This window comes from Lepus europaeus, chromosome 5 (genome assembly GCF_033115175.1).
Source record: "Lepus europaeus isolate LE1 chromosome 5, mLepTim1.pri, whole genome shotgun sequence".
Classification (NCBI taxonomy): domain Eukaryota; kingdom Metazoa; phylum Chordata; class Mammalia; order Lagomorpha; family Leporidae; genus Lepus; species Lepus europaeus.
In genome coordinates this window covers 114,687,408-114,705,391 of record NC_084831.1, presented here as the reverse complement: position 1 = coordinate 114,705,391, position 17,984 = coordinate 114,687,408, and the positions used below count along the sequence as shown (strand labels likewise).

The 17,984-nt window shown below is 46.0% G+C and overlaps 1 protein-coding gene and 1 pseudogene across 2 annotated transcripts in view; both read right to left on the bottom strand.

Moving 5' to 3' along the window:
• Window positions 1-17,984, bottom strand: part of LOC133760117 (uncharacterized) — a 79,706-nt gene that overhangs the window by 28,505 nt on the left and 33,217 nt on the right. The gene's annotated exons all lie outside the window — the stretch shown is intronic.
• LOC133759186 (small ribosomal subunit protein eS1-like) lies at window positions 10,928-11,657 on the bottom strand (annotated as a pseudogene).

Sequence of the window (17,984 nt, the reverse complement as noted above, 5' to 3'; positions counted from 1 at the left end):
GCCTGGCGCTGGCGCTGGCCCTGGGCTGTCCTTCTCTTTGGTAGGAAGCTTCCTCACCACGTATGTGCTTTCAAGAGATAAGCTTATGCTGCATTCCTGACAAACTGACCCAAAGAAGGGACAACACTGTTGAAACTTACAATCGCAAAGGCCTAACACATAAGCAGGACAGAAAAGGAGCAGATCCCAAATGCAGCGAGGGTAGGCTCAGTCAGGAACCACAGGTGGGCACCATACCAAGCAGCAATGAAGCAACACACATCCCACTGACGACCCCTGGAGCTGGGCCAGGGGCACACCCTAGGGTCTGGAAGAACCTCGTAAAGGTGACAGCACAGACAAGCGGAGAAAGGAAGCACTGTTCAACAGATAACGGTGGAGTAAGTGTTCTGTGGGGAAGAAAACTCAGGATCCTCATCTCATAGCATACCATAGACCATTCCAGAGGATTGAAGAAATAAATACAGAATGAATCCATTAAAAACAAACAGAGAGGGGTGGGGCTTATGATGGCTCAAGTGGTTGTGTCCCTCTCCGCAGCCTCCCAGCTTGGGAGTTCCAGGCTCCCAGCTTCAGCCCAGCCCAGCCCTGGCTGTTGTGGGCATTTGGAGAGTGAACCAGTAGGTGGAAGAGTCTCTCTCTCTCTCTCCCTCTCTGCCTCTCTCCCTCTCCCCTCTCTGTCACTTTGCCTTTCAAATAAATAAACTTCAAAAAACCCAATAAAGACAATATGGGTGAATATAAGCTGAACTTGAAGACAAGGAAAGATACTCTTAGAATATAATCAAAGGAAAAAAGTAAATAACTGAATCGATTCAATTACATACAAAAGTGAAATTATATATATATAAAAAAAACATAAATTAAAAGATTTTGAAACAAAACATTTCCAACAAATACATTTCAACAAAAACGACTGAAAATAATTGAATATTCTTATTAAGAATGCAAAGTGATATGAAAAATGTGAATGTCTGAGTTGAAATGCAGCATTTCACACAGAGAAAACAGGAAACATTCGCTTGAACTTATAAAAAGAATTCATCCTAACTAGTAATCACAGAAATATTAAGTAAGTTGCGTTTTCCATTAGGACCTGGCACATGGAAAACACTTGATAAATGAACACAAAATAAGCAAATTGCAGTGTTCGGTGTTCTCGTGTGTGGCCGTGTGCAGCTTGCAGGCTCACACACTAGCACAGGGGTCAGCAAGCTCCTCCTGTGACAGGCAGATGTTACCTGAGGGTAACAGCCTCAGGTCTGTGGCCCATCCTGCTGCCGGTACCCATCTGGGCCGCAGCAAAGCGACAAGGACCCACAGCAGTACCACGGTGAGTGAAATGGGACTTCCACATAGTTTTCAGGTAAATGTTTTTTATGAAATATTCATTTTCTTCTAACCATTGAGATGCGGAAAAACTATTCTGTGCTAGTCACAGGCAGCTGTAGGATAGATTTGGCCCTGGGTCTTAGTTTGCCAACCAAGTACTAGAGCAACATTTCTGGAAGTCAGTTTGGCACCATATGCGGGACTTGCAAAAATGGGGCAGGCGTGGAGTACAGGGTTAAGTTGCTGCCTGGGAAGCCTGGATGCTATATTGGAGAGCTTGGCTGGAGTCCCAGCCACTCCGCTTCCAATCCAGCTTCCTGCTGGTGTGCACCCTGCTGAGCAGCACATGATGGGTTAAGTACTGGGAACCCTGACCCCCGACATGGGCAACCTGGTTGAAGCTCCTGACTCCTGACTCCTGACTTCAGCCTGGCCCAGCCCTGGCTTTCCGCAAGCATTTGGGGCCGGGTGGGGGGGGGGGGTAAAGCAGAAGATGGAAGATCTTTGTCTCTCTCTCCTCTGTTTCAAATAAAATAAAATAAATAAAACGTTCTTGAAAAATGCCTATTATGAGAAGACCATGTATGGATTTCAAATTTTTGTACCAAAATAAGCTTATCTTTAAATTCCATTTTCCATTAACTTTTTGCAGTCCCTTCATATATTAAGATTTAAAAAGCTCACACACAGGCTTGACAGTGTTAAAATCATCAAGCACAAATGCTTTTAGAAATAAAAAAAAATAGAAGTTCATATTCTGTGTCCTAATTGGTCTAGTAATTCCTTCTCTAGGCACAATTCCCAAGGGGAAAGGACATGAAGAAACTGGACAGACATTTATACAAAGAAACACCTAAACATCTGGCAGAATGGGAATAGTTAAATGAAATTCAGTACATTTACAGAATGAACTAGTCTACAGACATAAATCTTTTGCAAAAAAATATTTTGTGACATACAAAAAATGCTCATGACATGAAGTTATGTGAAAAAAGCAGAATATAAACATGTATATTGTCCCATCCTGATTTTTCAAGACCTACATGTATGTACAATTAACACAGGTAGAAACATATATGCACAGAGAAAAGACAGTGCAATAAAATGTGTGTGCTCCGGATGCCTGGTTTATGGGTGATTAAAGTTTTTCTCCATTCTTTGTTCTAATTTTCTACAAAGAACGGCTATTACTCTTGTCATCAGGAAAAGACACAAATATTATCTTTAAACTGGAAACAATCCAGAATCAGAATTCCACACAGGACAGTCAGAGAAGAAAAATAAGAAAAGCTTGTTCAAACGCAACCTAGATATTAAGTCCTGGCAAGACTGCAATGAAAAACAGACCCAGGCAACTGAGAGTCGCCAGGCTCTAAAATTTGTGCAAAATCACCACAGGAGGAAAAAAACTCTTCTGATCAAAAGCAGCTGAGACCTGGAATCTACAACTGGCCCTACCCGCGTGGACTCCGAAAAAGCGGCCCGAGATTACAGAGCCGCCGGGTCCCTGTGCACGTTGTGGCTCCGGAACTCTGAAGGCTTCCTGCCTTTGGGTTCCCCAAATCACCAACAGAAAAACAAGCTTCGGAAGAGCGGCACACTGCCCCGAACCCCAGCCGCTGCGGCAGGGGGACGGCTCTCTTCCCAGGGCTGACAGCCATTTCTACCGGGATCCTGTTCCAGAGAGTGAGGGGTCAGGAGCTGGGAAGGCAGATACAGGAAACGGAGGATTCCCTTACGCCAAGTTCCAGGGTTTCACAGTTTGTTCTAGAACCTGACCCGTACAGAGTCTGTGTGGCTATAGTTTCGGGGAGCTTAGTGTACATCAGTCACTGTGCCCCCCCTTTCTATCTGTTGCCTCATTTAACAAAAGCCAATAAAGAGAACTTTTCCCAAGGTTATCTAAGCTACTGTCATTCCAGAAAATTTCCAATAGCAGCACTTAGTGGGGTCTAATAATCTGCCCAGGGTCATTTTTTTTAGGATTTATTTATTGTTTATTTAGAAGGTAGACACAGAGATGTTCCATCAGCTGGTTCAACTCCCCAGATGGCCACAGTTGTCCAGGCTGGGCCAGACCAAGACCATCCTCGTCTCTCATGTGGGTGGCAGGGGCCCAATCTTCCACTGCTTTCCCAGGTGCACTAGTAGGGTGCTGGAGTGGAAAAGGAGTAGCCGGGACATGAACCGAAACTCACAGGGGATGCCGCTGTTGGAGAAGGCAGCGGCTTAACCTGTTACACCACCGTGCTGGCCCCTGCCCAAGGCCATCTTGGTAATACGGGCCAGAGCCAGCTTTGAAATCTGACCTCTATGTTTGGGCCATCAATGGTCAAAATACTTCTAAAACCAGATTTTAAGGAGAAGCACGGTAGGGTCCAGTGTTACCATCCAACATACTTGGGTACAAGGTTCAAGGCCATAGTATGGCTTTGGGCAACTGACTTTTCGTAGCTTTGGTTTTTTTACTTATGAAAGGGGAGTAGTCAGAAAATCTCTGCCTCAATAAAGTTTTGTAAATTTAGAGATAATAAAGGAAAACTTCCTGGACCCGTAGCTATCAGAGGAGCAGAACTACTAATGATTTTCTTTGCCAAGTCACAATAGTCACAAGGGGCCGGCACTGTGACACAGCAGGTTAAGCTCCTGCTTGGCGTGACTGTATCCCATTTTTAAGTGCCACTTCTGATCCATCTCCCTGCTAATACATCCGGGGAGATAGCAGATGGTGGCTCAAGTGTTTGGGCCCTGCTACCAACATGGAAGTTCCAGATGGAATTCCAGGCTCCTGGCTTTGGCATGGCCCTGTCCTGGCTCCTGGCTGCTCTCTTCTCTCCCTCTCACTCTCCCTCTCTTTCTCTGTTGCTCTGCTTTGCAAGTAATTTTTAAAAATCAATCAATAAATATAGGGAATTTGGGAATAGGCTTTCCCTGCCCTTCATTTTGCAGAGTGTCACTCCTTTGCTTTTCTATTTAAAATAAGGGAAGCACGTCTGGGAAAACAGGTTTGAAAACGGAGGCGCTTCACAACATGTTTGTGCTTTAAAAATCAGATCTAAACTTTAAGACCGCAAACCACGTGCATGGTGCTGTTTTAGAAGGAGAGGAGTGATAAATGCAGTACGGTAGGAAAAGCCCGTCTCCCAGAGCCCCAGAGATGAGCTAAAGGAGAATCTTCTGCCCACAAAGAGGAGCGTGTGGCAACACTGCTCACTTCCTCTGTGGCTTCCATCTAAACCACAACTCCTCCCTTTCAGTTCTAAGTGTTTCGTTACATCCATTCAGATGTGTGTGCGCTTTCCCCTGGCTACTGCGCCACTCCTTCCCCCGCCCTGGGGAAAATGTCACTTCCGAGGAGAGCCCCGGGGACCGTTGGAACTGCTCTCACAGCCCTTCCACGCCAGGCAAAGCTGCCCACACGTGAGGTCTGTTCCAAAGACCTCTGGGAGGCTGGCTCCAGAACTCTCTCAGTGCCCAGGCCTGCGGCAGGGAAGCCAGGACACGTGAGTGGCGTCCTGTATGTCACTCAGGCAAGGAGCAAAAGCTTTCTGCTCGGAAATGAATGAGAGCATCAGGGTTTCCCGTTACAGATGGAAGACACCATGTCTTGTTTTTGCTTTTTAAGAGCAGAAACAAGAATGAATGAAAGGGGAAATAAACACAAGGCTCAAGCCAAGGCAAGGGAAGGAACATCAAAAATACCCCAGGAGTGTAGGTTCAGGAAGGTGGGCAGACTGCCGTCTCCTAGCTGCTGCTGTGGTTCCCGAGTTAATATTTGCCAGACTTAGCATTCCTGGGAGTGCCGTTGGGATCATGGGCCCCACTCGGCATCACGTGAGCGCTCTATCCCAGCCCAGGGACAGGATTTCAACCGTATCACACACAGCTCTCATTACTTGCAAGGAAATGATCTTACTGAGCAAAGCAGCACAAACCATAAACACATTTACGTCAAAAGGCAGGGCTGTTAGGTGTCCCCGGCTTTGGTCTTAGCTGCGGTGTCTGAGCTCAGGGTTTCCCAGGGTGGACCTGAGAGCCCCTTCAGGCCTGGGGCTGCAGGAGGGGCTCGGCCAGGCTTCCGTTTCCCGCTGGAAGGCGTGGAGGATCAGTCGTCCTCCGCAGGAGAGTGTACGGAGCACCACCTATGTCCAGCGGCGGAACCATTCCTTTAAGGAGCTTATGACCTTGTTAGGGAAAACAATATGCCTAAAATAGGCTAGGAAGTGAGCCTAGAGACTAAGCAAGGAGGCTAGAAAGGACCCCAGGAATCCTCTGCCCCATCCCAACCTAACTCCTTCACTAAGGGAATTGAAATCCACAGAGACTGGATGACGGTCCTAGGTCACTCAGACAGAACATTGGCAGAGATGGACTCCAGGTTCCCCAAGTCGAAGCCGAGTACCATTCCCTCCTCTTTCATTACGCTACAAAGGGAACAAGCAAAACTTCGACTGCACAGGTCCGGATGATATAAACCATGTGCACACAAGCATCACGGAACGCAAGTCAAGGGAATACAAAGTCTGCACTGAGTTATTCCAGAAAGATTTCTTCGGACGAAGGGCTAAAGAACGTGAGTTATAATTGTCAGGAATTCAGTTCAAGGGCCAGTGTTTGGCCAGCCGTTAAATGCTGCTCAGCGCACATACACATCCCACAGTGGAGTGCCTGGGTTCCATTCTCAGCTCTGCTCCTCACTCTAGCTTCCTGCTAAAGCGAATCCAGCGGTGATGGCTCAGGTGACTGGGTTCCTGCCACCAATGCGGGGAGACCTGAACTGAGTTCCTGGCTACCAGCTTGGCCCCCTTGGGAGTCACTGCAGGCTTTGGGAAGTGAACTGGCAAACGGGAGCTCTCTTTCTATAGCTATCTGCCTCTCTGCCTCTCAAATAAATACATCTAAATTTTTTTTTAAAATTTCAGTTTAATTCAAAAACTACTTTTTGAATGCCGAATACGTGCTAATCACTTGACCCAGAAGGAAGGAAGCTCAGTAACATGACTAGGACAGTGGTCCCTGGCATAAAAGACGCAGTATTATCTAAACTTATTATGGGAGGAGCTCCCACTGTGAGAATCCAAAATCCAATACGCTCCGAAATCTGAAACTTTTCAAGCAGCCATACCACAAGTGGAAAATTCCACGCCCGACCTCTTGTGACAAGTCACAGTCAAAATGCAGTGCAGGGCCCAGCCCTGTGGCACAGTGGATTAAGCCGCTGCCTGTGATACCGCCATCCCATATTGAGTGTCAGTTCGAGTCCCGGCTGTCCCACTTCCGATCCAACTCTCTGCCCATGTGTCTGAAAAAGCAGTGGAAGATGGCCCAAGTCTGTAGGCTCCTGCCACCCATGTGGGAGATGGAGACAGAGTTCCAGGCTCCTCGCTTTGGCCTTGCCCAGCCTCAGCCATTGACATCATTTGGGAGTGAACCAAAAGATACAAGATATCTCTTCGCCCATCTCCTCTCCTGCTCAGAACTCTGCCTTCCAAATAAGTTAAATAAATCTTTTAAAAGGATGAAGATGCATTAAAAATAGTGTATTCTCTGTAAATATAGCTCAAATGGGTCCATGTGAAAGGCAAAGAAAGCAAAACGGCAGGGTTCTAGGGCCAGGGCCTCTGATCGCTGCACCACTGACTTGCTATGTCATCCTAAGCAAGTCATTTGATTGTAGTGTGTCTGATTTTTCCTTCCGTTAAAATGGCATATAATACCAACCCACCTCAACAGGCAGTTTTGAGGCATAACTAATGCTTTGTATGAAGCCTTTCGGGATCCTTCTGCAGAGGAATTATCAAGTCCTGCCTATTTTTATAGTGCAGTGTTGAACATGACCTTGTTATGTCCCTGTGTCCCGGGTACCATCATTAGCGTGCATGCCTATCACAATGATGGGTTCATTGGATAAGTGGTGGATAACTAGTCAGGAAAAATGTGGGAATGCACTCACACTGCCGTGACCATGTGTGCAGGACACTTTTTCCTTGCTTGGATGGAATTTCTCCTGTTTTATATGTGGTATAATAGTTATTTGTAACATAGAAATAGTTTTTGAAATAATTCCTATGTTGGGTTTTTTTGTTTTATTTTTTAAAGATGTATTTATTTATTTGAAAGGCAGAGTTACAGAGGGGGGGGGTGTCTTTCATCCGCTGGTTCACTGGTTTACTCCCCAGATGACCGCAATGGCCAGGGCTGATCCATCAGGCTGAAACCAGGAGCCAGGAGCCAGGAGCCAGGAGCCTCTTCCTGATCTCCAATGTGATTGCAGGAGTCCAAGCACTTGGGCCATTTTTCAGGCCATTAGCAGGGAGCTGGACTGGAAGTGGAGTAGCTAGGACTTGAACCGGTGCCCCCATGAGATGCCAGCATTGCAGGCAGTGGTTTTACCCGCTATGCCACAATGCCAGCCACCAGTCCTGTTGTCTTGATTTGTCATATTGATCATAACCACATAATTCATTCAGAGCTTGACGTCATGAAGACATGAAACACATACATATACACACACACACAAATAGCATTGGTAGAAAAATCTTGGAATTATGGCTTGAAAGTTCATATGGTAGATTGGAAGAGTAGTCAAGACAGTGGAGGCCTTGGAGACAAGCTGATCCAACTCATTATTACAAATAAAAAGATCAAGGCCCAGAGAAAAAGAGCAAAAACCCATCTTTCCACTAAGAAAAGCAAATAAGGGCTGGGCCCCAAACCAGAGCCACCTTGTTCCAGATTGGTGCTCAGAGTTTCTAAGCAAAAAATTGGGACACAAAATACAGGTGCCCTTACAGTGACAATGGAATGGAATATCCAAAACAAAAACAAAAGGTTACTGTGGTCATGAGTGATGCTTCCAGAACATTCCACTGCATTAGTCCTTTTGTTTGCCAAAGTCACATTCCAGAAGAGAATCATACTTTACTCAGAGTCATGAGAGCCTTCCATAGTCAGAAAAGAATCACCAGGGGCAGGCGTTTGCCGTGGCAGTGTAGGCATGGCTTGGGATGCCAGAATCTCGTGTGAATGTCTGGGTTCGAGTCCTGGCTCTGCACTGCGGTTAAGTAGTGGTCAAGCAGTCAGGTCTCCGCCATCTGTATGGGAGACTTGGACACTGAACCAGCAGATGGGAGATTTGTGTGTGTGTCTCTCTACATGTCAAATAAAAAAATAAGTAAATAACAACTACATTTTTAAAAAGAGAGAAGCATCATAGTCTATCTCCATTCAAGGTAAGCTCGTGGCAGGAAGAAAAAGTCACAGGAACTACAGGCTAGTATTTGATAAAGAAAATGAAATAATAAATAAATTAAGACTGTCAGCTCATAAGCCACCACGTTTTCTACAGGGCCTAGCATATGCAGGCAAAATAAAATCTAAATATCGACTGCAATAATCTGATGATGACCTTGGTTGGTGCTCCTTCAATATCGTAAGATACTTGCACTGCAAAAGTTTCAACCCAGTTTAACTGTTTGGTCCAAATGCAAATCTAATTATTTTAATGTCATCATGAATTTATTTCTGATTATTCAAAAGCCAAAAAAAAAAAATCCTAAATTTTAGTGTAATAATTTCAAGAAGCTTTGTGGATTTTCTTGCACTAAAAGAGTCCTCCAAAAGATTCATCAAGTCCTTTGCACACAAAATGACATAACGGTGATGTCCTTTATATAAACAAGACATTTCTCTTTTGGTGGTAATAGACCTACATGAATTCATCTTCACTTTTTCACCTAGCTTCTCTAGTGACAACAACAGCAGTGAGTTAAATTGCCAACAGTGATAAACACCTATCACCTCAGCCTTCTTATTGCTGCTATTGAGACAAGTGGCTGCATGGAAACATCATCATAAGAGTTAGTCAAAACACCTGGGAGGCAGCAGATGGTGGCTCAAGTGCTTGGGCCCTGCCACCCACGTGGGAGACCCAGACGGAGCTCCAGACTCCTGGATTCAACCTGGCCCAGCTCTGGGTATTGCGGGCCTTTGGTGAATAAACCAGAAGATGGAAGATTCTTTTGCTCTTCCCCCCACCCCCAACTCCCACCTGCCCTCTGCCTTTCAAGTATATGAAAAAATAAATAAACATTAAGAACAGTCAAAGCAGAAAACCCAGGAAAAATCAAGATTCATATTTGATGTTGTCATTGTTGTAAGTAGCAGTTCTCATTCATTAGTGCCATATTTCACATTTCAATATATCACCACAAAGTTTAGTAAAGTTTTGTTAAGAAAATAAACTTCCAGAGCTTTGTGCTTGAGTTTGTATGTAGTGAATCTCTCCTTCTCACTTCCTCTCTTTGCTTAAGCCAGAAAGTACATTAATTTAGCTTTATGACTTGATGTATATTATGGTGTTTTATCAAGAAATTATATCTTTACAAATGCATATAGTTGCATATACATGGAATATTCCAGGAAGTTATATGAAAGACTGGTTATCTGTAGAGTGACTGGGAGAAGGAGGAAAGGTAGAAGGGAGTGTTTTCGCTGACAGCTTTTTGTGAATTTTATACTTTATAAAAGTATCATCTACTCGATTCTTTTTTTTTTTTTTTTGACAGGCAGAGTGGATAGTGAGAGAGAGACAGAGAGAAAGGTCTTCCTTTTAGCCGTTGGTTCACCCTCCAATGGCTGCTGCAGTCTGCGCATCGCACTGATCCGAAGCCAGGAGCCAGGTGCTTCTCCTGGTCTCCCATGCGGGTGCAGGGCCTAAGGACTTGGGCCATCCTCCACTGCCTTCCCGGGCCATTGCAGAGAGCTGGCCTGGAAGAGGGGCAACCAGGATAGAATCCAGTGCCCCAACCAGGACTAGAACCCGATGTGCCGGCGCCGCAAGGCGGAGGATTAGCCTGTTAAGCCACGGTGCCGGCCTCATCTACTCAATTCTAAAAACTAATGTTGGGACCAGCCTCATGACCTAGCAGGTTAAGCCGTTGCCTGCAGTGCTGGCATCCCTTATGAGCATGGTTCAACGTCCCCGCTGCTCTAATTCTGGTTCAGTGTTAATGCACCTGGGAAAGCAGCAACAGGTGGCCCATGTGCTTGGGCCCCTGCACCCAGGTGGGCGACCCAGACACAGTTCCTGGTTCCAGCTTCGGTCTGGCCCAGCCATGGCCATTATGAGAGCGGATCAGCAGATGGAAGATCTCTCTCTCTCTCTCTTTTCCCTCATCTCTCTGTAATTCTTTCAAGTAAATACTTTAAATAAATAAATAAATAAAAGCTAATTTTGTAAACATTTATTAAGTGAGTTACAATTTCTGGCTAAGGTCCCTAATCCCTGAGTATGTTTCAGCAGTGACTAGGATTAGAGATGGGACAGCAGTGGTCTCCAAAGTTTTAAGTGCAATGGCTCCATTTTGATCTAGGCTGCCTCCAATTCTCCTATAATGCATCAGGGGGCATTTTAAACTTTATTTTATTTTAAACATCCAGTGAAGTTAATTTGAGAAGAAAAAATTCTTGAGAATTTTGTGTCACTGTTCAAAATAACCATTCTTGAGGTGCGCCAAAACCTTACCTGGGAATATAGGATACATACAGATACTTTTTTTTTTTTTTCACAGATAGGACTTTTTATTTGTCGTTACTAAAGTCTAAATGGTGGTCCACAGCCATTAGCTCTTTCAACTTTAGCACCTGTCTCATCCCCAGCGGCTTTTCCAGAACCATGACCTTCTCCATGAAGCTCCTTGAGTTTTCCCAATTCAAACTTGGGCTTCTTCAGCATGTTTATTTTGCTAACGAACACACTGTGGAGAGGATAAATAGATTGGCAAGCCTTCTCCAATGCTATCTGGAATCAATTTATTGACTACTTCTTTCAAGTCATTTGTTTGCACCGTTAGTGACATGATTTCCATCATCTTCTTCTGGATCTGGCAGACCTGTTGGTGCTGAGCACAGGAAGTCTTCCGTATCTGATTGTCGCCTTTTGTAGCAAAACCAACTCAGGACAGACGAAGCAAAGAGCCATCGGTAGTCCTGATCCCAACATGAGCTTCAGTCACGCTCTGCCATTTTTTGACCATGGAACACATTTTGTCAGGGTAAGATCCAGCCAGGGAAGTTAGGCAGGCACTGTTTGCCCTGGACATCCTCAGGACTCAGCTTGTATTTTCTACATACAACTTCATCGTTCTGCAGGTCAGCAAGACTCACTTCAAAAACACCATCCTTGGGTCCACAGGTGCAATTTTGGTTCCTTGAGTCCTCATGACTAGTGTTTTTCCAATGTTTCTTAGGTTGAACATAGCAGGTGCTTTTACATCATACCAATCTTTCTTAGAGAATGGGTCCACCACTTTCTTCGTGGCTCCCTTCTTGCTGCTTTTTTAAAAAAAATATTGTATTTGTTTTTTTGACAGAGTTACAGACAGTGAGAGAGACAGAGAGAAAGGTCTTTCTTCTGTTGGTTCATTCCCCAAATGGCCGATCCGAAGCCAGGAGCTAGGGGCTTCCTCCTGGTCTCCCACATGGGTGCAGGCGCTCAAGCACTCAGGCCATCCTCCACTGCCCTCCAGGGCCACAGCAGAGAGCTTGACTGGAAGAGGAGCAACTGGGACTAGAACCCAGCACCCATATGGGATGCCAGCACCGCAGGCAGAGGATTAACCAAGTGAGCCACGGCACCAGCCCCCTTTTTGCTGCGGTTTATAAGGCACCTGTTCTTGCCAACCACGATGGTGAAGGCTCAGAGAGCCAAAAGGGCCTGAAATATAGATTCTGACAATGGTGGGTACCTCCTAAAGATGTGCAGAAGCCAGTGACTGTCTGTTATTATCTTGAGTTTATTACATTCAGTGACCCATTATTTGATCCTGGGCAAAAAATCTCTAGATTTTTTGGTTAAGGTTGAAGCATGAAGCAGATAAATATAGTCAGTGTTAAGACATCTACTGCAAAATTGTAGGACCGCATTTGGAAGTAAGAGGAAAGAAAATCTCATTTGCCCAACCCTCCCCAAAATCAAGGATCCTTCAAAAAATCTGTGGAGGGGCCAGTGCTGTGGCATAGAGGGTAAAGCCAGTGCCTGCAATGCCAGCATCCATATGGGCACTAATTCAAGGCCCGTCTGCTCTACTTCCGATCCAGCTCCCTGCTAATGTGCCTGGGAGAGCAGCAGAGGTTGGTACAAGTCCTTGGGCCCCTGCATCCATGTGGGAGTCCTGGAAGAAGCTCTTGGCTCCTGGCTTCAGATCGGCCCAGCACTGGCTATTGCAGCCATTTGGGGAGTGAACCAGCAGATGGAAGATCTCTCTCTCTCTCTCTCCTTCCCTCTCTCTCTGTAATCTACCTTTCAAATAAATAAATAATTCTTAGAAAAAAGTTTGTGGAAAAATGGGGTTAAAAGCTAAACTTATTTCGGTGGAGAAAAATTTCTGAAATCCATGCACAGTGTTTTAATAACATGCATTTTCCATATATTTTTGGAGGACCCCTCATGCACATGGATTTCAAAAAATGTTGGTACCAAAGTAAATGTACTTTTTTAAAAAAAATATTTATTTTATTTATTTGAAATGCAGAGTTAAGGAGAGAGGTCTAGACAGAGAGAGAGGTCTTCCATCCGCTGGGTCACTCCCCAGATGGCCGCAACAGCTGGAGCTGCTCTGATCCAAAGCCAGGAGCCAGGAGCTTCTTCTGGGTCTCCCACGCAGGTGCAGAGGCCCAGGACTTGGGCCATCTTCTACTGCTTCCCCAGGCCACAGCAGAGAGCTGGATCGGAAGAGGAATACCCGGAACTAGAACCGGTGCCCATATGAGACGCCAGCGCTTCAGGCCAGGGCGTTAACCCGCTACATCACAGCACCGGCCCCGTAAATGTATTTTTAATCCCTCATTCCATGAACTTTTTGAAGTACCCTCCCATGTGTGCATTATATATGTGGTACCTGGAAACTTACTATGGACTTTTTAACGTTCAAAAATGGGAACATGATGTAAATAGAAAACACAGAGACTACAGCACTACACAGAGCTGGGTTTGGCAATTCCTTTGGCTCTCATTTATTGAACACCTGCTACACTGCTGGCACTGTGCTAGGAGCTTGGCGCGGCACACAGAGCAGTGAACAAGGCAGAAGTGAGCTGATGGTTTGCTGGGAAAATTAAATTGTAATGAAGCATGTGAGGAAAAGTTATAAGGAGTCACGTGGGGAAGCCAGCCTGATCCAGCGGTCAGAGGTGGCATGCCGGTCAAGGTCAGACCTGAAGGATAACACAGCAGGGTGATGCAATTTCCTCCTCTTCAGCTCTTGTTTGTGAAATGAGAATTATAATGCCTATGTCAGGGGCTTCTCGCAAGTTTTAATGAGTTTTGATATTTAAAGCATTTAACACAGCATCTGGAACATAGTAAGTGCTCAACAAATGATAGCTGTTATTCTTTCTACAGATGTCACTGAGTTACATATGAACCCACCCTCAAAAATACAGAACTTATGAAGTGACCCTTCTACCAGATCCTCATGTTCTACACATGCTCCCTGGAGTTAATCAAGTGCTGCACAACCTCTGGGCAAAAATGCCCTTGGCCCAGGGCTGTGCATTGACCTTGACCATGGAAGAAGGTCCTCAAATCACTTTGGTCACAGGGTTAACATGTTATGCGAGGCAGATCTAAAAGTCTGGCCCCTCAAAGGCTGCTGGGTCTCCCTGTTTAATCAGACATGAAACAAATCGCGTGCTGCGGCAGAGGCGTACAAACACGCTTTAATTACAATATTGTAACACCAATTAGAGATCTATCTAATCGAGGACTCGGCACTTCCTGCTCGGATATTACTCCCATGTTGGGATAATTACTGCTAATTAAGCTTGGAACTAATTAGGCTAAATGATCTCATTTATACCAACAAAGATGACTTCTAGGAGTTCATAAGAAAAACTAGGGTGATTTTATCATTCCTGCACTATTTGGCATTTCACACTGGAAATAAAACACCTTCCCCTACCATCAAGGTGCACAGAGAGTTTGTTCCTCTAGAAATCTGGCCCTAAACCGTAGCAGTTTTCTCCTTTCCTACATAGATTCTCCTTTGCAATGAAGCCAACATTGCAAAAACACTGCCCTCCCAAATCATACTGTGCTCTTCCACAGGTGACAATCATGGGCTGACAAAGGGGCAGCCACAGAGAACAGTGACAGGGACAGAGGGTGATCTACCCACGCCTTGTCCTGCATCCTCTGCTTGAAGTGACTTCACACACACACACACACACGTGTGCTCGCAAACACACACACACACACACCCATGTGCTTACCACAGCCATCACAGTGCGGAGTAGTGCACAGGTCCTAGGGGTCAGGCAGACACACCCAGCTCTGTGTGAATTATGAATTCTACCTAAGCCCCAGTTTTCCTCTCTGAAAGAAGTAGGGATAAATGAAATAAAGTAATAATGCCATGTAGTGTTGCTGTGAGGATTAACGAGCTCGCACATGTCACTTGGCAATCCTCTAAGTAACACAGTTGTCTTTGCCCGTCAAGGCCTGACAATCCCCACCCCTGAGCTGAAAGTCCCACGTCCCACCTGTGCTGCTCCCTTTTTCTGGCCTTCTCAGTGGTGGTGGGCAGAAGCACATACTTGGGGGTTAGGAGACCTGGTTACTTCCAGGTTTGTCACTCACTGGCTACGTGACCCGAGGAAGTCACTTCTCCTTCTTGGGAAATAATGACACTCAGTGCAAATATCGAGTCGCTGTGCTGAAGGCTTTACATGAATTCTCTGGCTTAACCCTTATGGTAACACTGAGGCTTCAATAAATCAGTAATTTAAAAACCAAACAACCGCCACCACCGTGAAGTGACAAGGTCAGGAGTTGAATCTAGTCTCACTGCAGAGCCTTAATCATTATTATTATATCGAATTGCCTGCACCCACCCCACGCCCCCTTTGTAAATGCAGGAATTAGAGAAGACATCCCCAAAGCCCCTTCTGGCTCTGAGAATCTGGTTCTGTCCTATGAGTGAGCCTTATTGTTAGCCAGTAATATCTGTCAATTGTGAAGTCCTTATTACATGTCTCACACCTGTGCTGTTCTGTGGAGAAGAAGATCCTCCCCCAACACAAAGAATCTGGCTAATAATTCTAGTAAGACACTCCACAAATATGTGGGCACAGAGACACGCACACGTACGCAGGTGCATACACACTGGAAATACATGTGCTCAGATTGTTCCATCAGAAGAAAACGAAAACCAATAAAGTCACAGCTTCTATTCTTAAATACTTGTATTACGGAGGATTGACACCTGCTAGCTTTCCCTTCTATAGAGTTCAGGGAACCTCAGCGCTGGCTGTCACCTACATGTGGCTGAGTGTTTTCTCGGCCACCAGAGCTGCAGCCTATCCTGGAAGGACTTCCCATCAATGCGGAAAGCGGCTGAAAGGAAACACATTGGTTACCTGGCTCTTAGGAGCCTTTGAGGAGAAAACTTGTGCTAAGCCGTGCCACAATCTGTACCCCACTCCAGGAGGATTGAATTGTTTAATACACTGTTTTGCCTCCAGTACTCAGAACAGTTCCCCAGACGCTCAATGAAGGAGGCAGGAGAACAGAGAAAGGGGCTGGTGTTTGTGCCATGGTGGGTTAAGCTACTACTTGGGATGCCTGCATCCCATATCTGAATGCCGTTTTGAGTCCTGGCTCCTTTGCTTCCAATCCAGCTTCCTGATAATGTGCCTGAGAAGGCAGCAGACATGGCCCAAGCACTTTCGTCCCTGGCACCCACATGGGAAGCCCTGATGGAGTTCCAGGATCCTGGCTTCAGCTTGGCTCAGCCATGACCATTGTGGCCATTTGGGGAGTGAACAAGTGGATGGACGATTTCTCTCTATATCTGTCTCTCCTTTCTCTGTCACTCATTCTTTGAAATGCATAAATCTTTATGAAAAAGAACAGAAAATGAATACAGTACTAGGTATCAGTGCAGGGGTTTGGGGCAAAACCAAGGAAACTCATGCACCTCCTCAGACGGGCAGAGTCTGGGCAGGTGCCTCCTGCCTCTCCTCTCTGGGAGGTCACCTCAGTGGCGCCTGCGGCCTCACCTCGAGGTGATGTCAGGCCTTGCCTCTGCTTCCCCGTCCACCTTCCCCCTCTCTGTAGCTCTCTCTGTAGAGGAAAATAGGAGTGCGAGGCAGGAAACAGGGTGCTCCCATAAAACTCGGACCTTAACATAAGCTGGGAGGGGCTGGTGGCAAACTCTTCCCCTAGTGCCCAGGTGGCTGAGCTTCGATCAACCCACGGACTCTGCTTTGATGAACAGGAGGGGCTGGGTCTGTAGCTAACTCGGGAAATTCAGAAACACTGAACCTGGGGCCGGAACCGTGGTGTAGCAGGTAAAGCTGCCGCCTACAATGCTGACATCCCACATGGGCACCAGTTTGAGTCCCAGCTGCTCCTCTTCCAATCCAGCTCTCTGCTGTGGCCTGGGAAAGCAGTAAAAGATGGCCCAAGTCCTTGGGACCCTGCATCCACGTGAGAGATCCAGAAGAAGCTCCTGGCTCCTGGCTTCAGATCGGCACAGCTCTGGCTGCGGCCAACTGGGGAGTGAACCAGGGGATGGAAGACCTCTCTCTCTCTCTCTCTCTGCCTCTCCTTCTCTTTGTGTGTAACTCTGACTTTCAAAGTAAATAAATCTTAAAAAAGAAAAAAAAAGAAAGAAACACTGAACCCCCCTTGCCTCTCTCTGAAATAGACCACACAGGGGTGGAGCCAGGTCGGTCCCACGTCAGTGATGGTTGGCCAGAAAGTTCCAGGAGAAGGCAGGAAGTGTTTGGAATCTGCAGGCTCAGGCCTCAGGCCAGGCAACCTTACTGTCTGTGTAAAATGAGGATAATAAGAGCAATCCTATCCTACTTGTGGGAACCCAAAGAGATAACAAACACCACACTGCAAGTATCATAAAACAGTGAATTATTACCTCTTGATCATTAATTGTTTCCAGTCAAAATGAACATGCCTAGGAATGTATGTGTTCTCAGGGGCCCCAAGGTGTTCAGCCTTGTGGACGAGGGACACATGGGCAAGTATTTCTACGAGGGCTGGTGTTGTGGTGTAGCAGGTAAAGCTGCCACCTGTGGCGCCGGCATCCCATATGGGCGCTGATTCATATCCCAGCTGCTCCACTTCCGATCCAGCTCCCTGCTAACAGTCTGGGGAAAACAGAAGATGGCTCAAGTATTTTGGCCACTGCATCCAGGTGGGAGACCCAGCCGGGCTCAGCCCTGGTTATCACAGAGATCTGGGGAATGAACCAGCAGATGCGAAATCTCTCTTCCTCTCTCTCCCTTTCTCTGTGTAACTTAACTCTGACTTTCAAATGAATAATAAAGAAACCTTTTTTTTTAAATGTATTTTTATCAGAGATTGTCTCAGGCTGCTCAGCAGAATGGTCCAGGAGCCTTAGACTTAAGCAGCAGATTACACATCAAGGTCTTCCAGTTCTCCATACGCTACTTTGCTGGGGACAGACTTTGAAATGCATGCATTTACTTTTCACCATATGAATTTCCATGGACCCTTTGATACATGGATTTCAAAAAATGCTTGCACCAGGTCCAGTGTTGTGGCATAATGGGTTAAACCACCACCAGCAATGCCGGTACCCCCTATGGACTCCGGTTTGAGTCCCGGCTGC